Raw genomic sequence first — 6,739 nt, 5'->3', positions numbered from 1 at the left:
TCTCCTCTCACCCTAAAGATCTCTTTGTTATATTCACAGCTTTTGTGTGATCTTGCCGTGTGACCTTGGCCAGTGTTGTCTATATGACCATAGAGGTTTGGGGACATCCACTGGGGCCTGTGGAGTTAGTTCACTGGCGGGTACATACTGAAGACACAATCAAAGATTTTTCCAGATTCCTGGAGTGAGTGCCCAGAAGACACGTGACTGACCACTGACAGAACCCGTCTCGTGCAGACCCACGCTAGCAGGTGGTGTAGCCGCTGTAAGTCTGTGACTTCACAGCTGTGTCATGTCTAGTGGGTGACATTTGTCGCCCTTCTCCCTGTCACCTGGCTCTTACATCATTTTGACACCATCCTCCTCAGTGTCCTCTGAGCCTTGGGGAAGGCGAAAGGGACTTTATGGGTTGGATTCAACTTTCCCTTATTCTCAGCACCTTGGGTAGCTGTGGCAAGCTCTTACTCTCTAAGGCTATAACGTGTAGTCTTCCCACCAGCTGCCTAGGACCCCGTTGCCTCCTTAGCTCCCAAATAGCACATGAAATTAATTATGAAGCTGTTAGCTGTTTGTTTGGTTTCTTATCGGCTAGCTCTGATATAATTATTAACCCATAATTGCTAATATATATATTTCTACAAGGACTTATCTTTTGGAGGACAGTATCCTGACCCATCCTCTCTTCCCCAGGATCACATGGTGCCGACTCACTTCACTCCATTTCCCAGAATCCTCTGTAACTCCTAGTCCCACCTATCTTGCTTCCCTATTGGCCAACAGTGCTTTATTCATTAACATATACACAGAAGGACTTTCCCCATCACTAAAGTGATTATTTTCAAGAGATGATAACATAGTACCAGTGTGACTGGAATTTGTGCAGATGAAGAGGGCCAGAAATGAGTCCCTGGGCCTCTGTTTTCCATGTTTGTACAAAGAAGGAAACAGAAGGTTGGTTCAAGCCTCAATGTAATGCAGTTCTTTTTTTTATTACAAAGCCCCCAAGGACTGAAGTTTGAAAGCTTCCTCAAGTACGGTTGTAGCTACAGAGTTGTGCTGCTTGAGGGATTTACTGGGGATGTAGCTGTTGTCAGGAAGACTCAGGGACTCAAAAATCTAAGATGCAGGTGGCTGTGGAATAATCCTCTTGTACACTGTAAAGGTTTGTCACTGGAATTGGCTTAATAAAATGCTGATTGGCCAGTGGCCAGGAAGGAAATAGAGGTGGGGTGACCAAGCTAAGGATGATGGGAAGGAGAAGGGCAGAGTGAGAGGAGTCGCCAGCCAGATGCAGAGGGAGCAGGAGATGAACATGCCATGCTAATAAAGGTACAGCCATGTGACAGAGCATAAATAAGGAATATGGGTTAATTGAAAATGTAAGCACTAGTTAGTAATAAGCCTGAGCTATTGGCCAAGCATTTATAATTCATATTCAGCCTCTAACTCGGTTATTTGGAAGCAAGTGGTGGGGACAGTAAGCATCTGATTATAGCAGGTTTTTAAGAAATTTGCTATGTTGTTTTGTTTTTTGTTTGTTCATTTGCTTTAGTTGATTCTCACCTCCCCATTGCCCTTTGACTGTTCAAGGGCAGCAAGTCTATAGTTTGGTTTAGTAGATGACAGTGTAGACATAACTCAGACCTGGATAACTTAGACTAACAGCCGGCCTTTATGAATTGTCCATGAAAATGCCCAAAGCTCTCAAGCCAAAGAAGAGAAAGAATATCTCCCAGGATACTTTTGGTACAACTTTTGGAAGGATTCATATGCAGAAGCAAGACCTAAGCAAACTATAGAGCAGGAAAATGAAGGGGTTGAAGAAGTGACCTACAGAGATAGGGACAGATGACCGGGGAAAAATATCAAAGAGAATTAAGAAAAATTAGTGGAACCTAACTGAGTGACCACTTTCTTGTGGTTGCTTACTAAGAATTGTTCAACTGAGACTGTTCAGTTTTCTCATAGGAATTGGTGTTTATTTGGAGGGTTTTGGAGGGGTGGAAGGGTGACAAGACCTCCCATGGTTGCCTGGCTAGCTCAGTCGGTAGAGCATGAGACTCTTAATGTCAAGGTCATGGGTTCGAGCCCCAAATTGGGTGCCATATGTAACCTGTACTCTTTCCCACCAGCTGCTTGGGTCCCGCCACTGTCTCAGGCCCCAAATAACACACGAGACACTACATTAATTATGAAGCTGTTGGCCGTTTGCTATAGTTTCTCATCGACCAGCTCTGACTTAATTATTAACCCATAACTGTTAATCTGAGTATTTCCACGTGGTCTTTTCTTACTTCTCTCGCATCCTACATGGTGACTGACTGTGCCTCTGTCTCCCAGAATCCTCCTCAACTCCTAGTCCCACCTATCTATCTTGCTTTCCTATTGGCCAACAGTGCTTTATTCATCAACCAATCAGATAAACATATACACAGAAGGACTTCCCCCATCAGCACTTGGGTTTAACTTCACACTTTACCACACAGGAATCTTTGGGCTGCAGGAGCAGGAATGTACTGAGTAGGTCTGGGCTAGGCCTGGCACCGAGAGACTGTCAATAAAGAGAAAATATGGGCTTCTTTCAGCCACTTCTGACTTGATTATGTGATGAATGATGATTCACCTTGAGCTCCCTCGACTGCCACAGTGGGGGCATCCCACGTCCTCCCAACTGCCATTTATGTATGTGAGACAGGACCGCCCTCTGTAACCCTGGCTGCATAGACCCCAGAGAGATCTACCTGCCTCTGCTTCCTTAGTGCTGGGATTAAAGGTGTGTATCACCACGTTTAATAAACTGTCACGTCTTAAAATGTAAACATTCACAGGGCCAGGCATGGTGGCACACACCTGTGGTCCCGGCACTAAGGGGGAGGCAGGAGAAGCACAAGATTAAGACCATCCTTGACTCGGTAGGGTTCTAGGACAGCCTGATACTGACAAAAACGTTCTCCTATATCGGGTGTTTTGTATAGCATTCTGCAGCTATTCTCCAGGCCAGGGTCAGCTTTCCCCATCTGCATCTTTCTAGTATTTGTCTATATAATCATCATCTCTCTCTCATCTCTTCCTAGGTTAATCCTATATCATCTATCATCTTTATCTTCTGTCATGTATCCATATGCTATCTATCACTTATCTATTATCTATCACTTATCTTCCCATCTTCTATTAATCTATTTGTCTATGATTTATTATGTACTATCTACCTATATTCTATCTATCTATTGTCTGCCTTTTATCATATATCTATTCACCTATGATTTGTCTATTTATATATCTTCCTCTCTGTGTCTATCCATCTACCTACCAATCATCTATCATCCATTATTCTTTCTATCATTCTATGATAAATTGTAGACTAGATAATGTTTTTTGTGTATGTTTTTTTTTCTTCCAACACAGGGTTTTTTCTGTGTAGCCATGGCTGTCCAGGAACTTGTTCTGCAGACCAGGCTGGCCTCGAACTCAGCGATCTGCCTGTCTTTGCTGCCCAAGTACTGGGATTAAAGGCGTGCGCCACCACTGCCTGGGTTACTGGGTCATGTTTGTATGAGATCTCACCACTGGAAATCACACCCCTAGAAGGCCAAGTGCAGACAGAGAGATTCCTTGGATTCCTTCAGGAGAAAACACACATACACACAAACATGCTCCAACCTCAAATACTGTTCCTTTCCCCCAGTGCTTTTACACCTTAGTGATAGAAGTTGTCATTCTGCAAATCTGTCTCTCTTATTGGTTGTTTAATAAAGCACAGTTGGCCAATAAGAAAGCAAGATAGGTGGGACTAGGATTAGAGGAGGATTCTGGGAAAGGAAGGCACAGACAGTCACGATGTAGAAAGCCAGAGGAGTAAGAGGTCCGGACCGTGTTCTCCGTTAAGCAAAGACCACATGGAAATATATATTATGGGTTAATAATGAAGTCAGAACTAGCTAGTGAGAAACAAAGCCAACGGCCAACAGCTTAACAATTAATATAGCATCCTGTGTGTTATTTGGGGGTTCAAACAGCTGGACAGGGCCCGGGCAGCAGGCAGGAAGGATACACGTTACACCTTTGGAAATGATGCCACAATGCTCAGTGAATGCCTAGAGCACAGCCTTTCAGAGATGAGAAACAACAAGGCAATTGACTCAAAAGAGCTTCCAGGGCTGTGGGTGATTCCTGTCTAGACTTCCCCCTAAGTTTTGGAATCTTAAACTAGGTTATTTTGTGTTGGCTTTACGGATGCTGTAACGATACGCGACACACAGTTACTGAAAGGGAAGCTAAGTATTTAATTTAGAAAATTACTCACACGATACCAAACCCCGAGAAGCCCAGCAGATCTCAGCTAGCGACTGGACCGGAAGCCGAACTCCAGGAAAAGAGAGCGAGACTTCCTGTGCGCTGTCTTTTATGCCTTCCCCCGTAACGCCCCTAGCCATGCCCAAAAGTGGGCTTGGCTAGTGACGTAGTTCCGCCTACGTACGTATACGTCTTTACGTCCAGCCGTATACGTCTTTAGTCCTGCCTAAAGTGGGTGTGGTTAGCGGTGTGGTAAACCGCCCTTTTATTACCTCATCTGTATGCGCCTCTAGTAAGTCACATGTTTCATGGCGGCATAGACTTCCTCCTACAATTCCCCTTTTAGTCTAAAAAAAAGGACAACTAACTTGTGTCCATGAACAAAATGTATCAAACATCTATTCTATCTAAACCTAAACTTATCTTAAAGAAACACCCAAATATGAACACCTCTTTCCAATCCCAACTCTAAAATAATTGAAAACTAACACTAACAGGTGTAATCTTATAATATCAATAGTAGGGAGAGGGGGCGTGGAATTCTCAAAACTACTTCCTGCTGAGATGGGACGATGATAATCTCATGGGGACCTGTGAAAAGAAAATGTTAGTATAACAAAATCTCAGTAGAGCAGACAGTCTCAGTATGGCAGGAGATGCTTGATTGAAGTTCCTGACTGGGGTTCTAGTGTTGATTGAAGCTCTTATCTTGAAGCTCTGGTCAGATTGTAGAAGATGTGCTATTTCCGTTCCTTGGTCTGGAGTTGTGTCGAGTGATGTAGTTTCAAGCCAGTTTCAGGATAGTGCTTGTCAGGTGGAGTCAATGATGTGGGGCAATTCAGATGCCTCCAGTCGAATCAGGTGAAGTCAAGGAAGTGGATCCTCATTCTCTTTCGGAAGCAGTTGAAGATTGCTGTCAGGAAATCCCTTGTTCTCTGGAAAACTCGAACATTACTGTTAACAAAGAAATATTTTAACTTTCATATGTAAGCATACAGAAGAGGTGACAATAGGGAAGATGGAAAACCTGGAGGAAATTAGACTGTTCAGAAAAAGAAATCCATAGATAACAGTCCCTCATTTTATTTCTTCTGTCTTATATCAATGGCTCTTTGATACAATACAGAAATTCTGAATTGTATTTAAATAACATGCTTGGGTTTAGAGTAGGAGAGCCAATCCAACTCCAAAGCCAGTTTCAGTTAAATGAATGGGAACTGAGGTATGTGAAGAAATAAAGATAAAGGTGTACTATGAAAAAGCAATATAGAGAGATTTAGACTTTGATACCACACAGTGTGTGTTTGATGTTCCTCAGGTAGCTATTCATTCTTCTACAGGAATCCATATGTCCAGCATTCTTTGCTGAGTTTACCTGTGAATACAAAAAACAAAACACTTCTCTTTCCTTTTAGGAGGTCCCTTCACCCATGGTGGACTATGAATTTGTAGATGGGCTGTTATCTTCCTCCTCCTGAGATGTTTTCTGTTCTGATCGAATTTTAATTAATTTTGATGGAACCCAAATCTTTTCTTCTCCTGTGGAAACAAAAGCATAACCCCTTCCCCAACGTAACACATATCCTGGTTTCCAGACTGAGGTCATAACATCCTTAAAATACACCGGTTGGTTCAGTTCAGAAGTCTTCTCTGTAGCCCAGTGTCTTTCTGCTGCAGTTTGTCCTTTTTCATCAGCATTAAGAAAATTCAACGTTAGTAAAGCATTGTGTAACCTGTGTCTAGGTGTCTTTGTTTTCCCTGGCTGTTTATGAAGCATCTCTTTTAAGGTTCGGTTAGACCTTTCAATTATTGCTTGTCCTGTGGGATTGTAAGGTATACCAGTTACATGTTTTATATTATAATATTTGAAGAATTGTTCCAATTTACTGGAGACATATGCTGGACCATTGTCAGTTTTTATTGTTTTAGGTATACCCATAACAGCCATTACCTCTAAGAGGTGTGTAATAACAGAGTCAGCTTTTTCAGAGCTGAGGGCAGTAGCCCATTGGAAGCCTGAGTACGTGTCTATAGTATGGTGTACATATTTCAAACTGCCAAATTCTGGGAAGTGAAATACATCCATTTGCAAAAGTTCATTTCTGTGAACACCTTTAGGATTACAACCTGCTGGTAATGGAGTTTGAGTGTACAATGAGCAACTGGGACAATTTCTTACTATTTCTTTGGCTTGTTGCCAGGTGATAGAAAAATCCTTCTTTAAACCTTTGCTGTTAACATGGTGTTTCTTATGAAATTCTGAAGCTTCCAACACATTACCTACTAATAAACGATCAATTTCATCATTGCCTTGTGCCAGAGGACCTGGCAGACCTGTATGGGATCTGATGTGTGTTATATATATAGGATGAGTCCTGTTTCTGATGATTTCCTGCAATTGTAAAAACAATGAGGTTAATTCTGTATTATCAGGAACAAATTCTGC

At 42.4% G+C, this 6,739-nt stretch overlaps 1 non-coding gene across 1 annotated transcript; it reads left to right on the top strand.

Annotated features, from left to right (window-relative positions):
• The first annotated feature begins 2,029 nt into the window (after positions 1–2,029).
• On the top strand, positions 2,030–2,102 carry Trnak-cuu. The gene has a single exon. It is a non-coding gene; the product is annotated as a tRNA-Lys (tRNA).
• The last annotated feature ends 4,637 nt before the right edge of the window (positions 2,103–6,739 follow it).

Source organism: Mesocricetus auratus, unplaced genomic scaffold (genome assembly GCF_017639785.1).
Source record: "Mesocricetus auratus isolate SY011 unplaced genomic scaffold, BCM_Maur_2.0 Super-Scaffold_100001, whole genome shotgun sequence".
Lineage (NCBI taxonomy): Eukaryota > Metazoa > Chordata > Mammalia > Rodentia > Cricetidae > Mesocricetus > Mesocricetus auratus.
The sequence above is the reverse complement of the archived record's forward strand: the minus strand, read 5'-3'. Positions and strand labels throughout refer to the sequence as shown.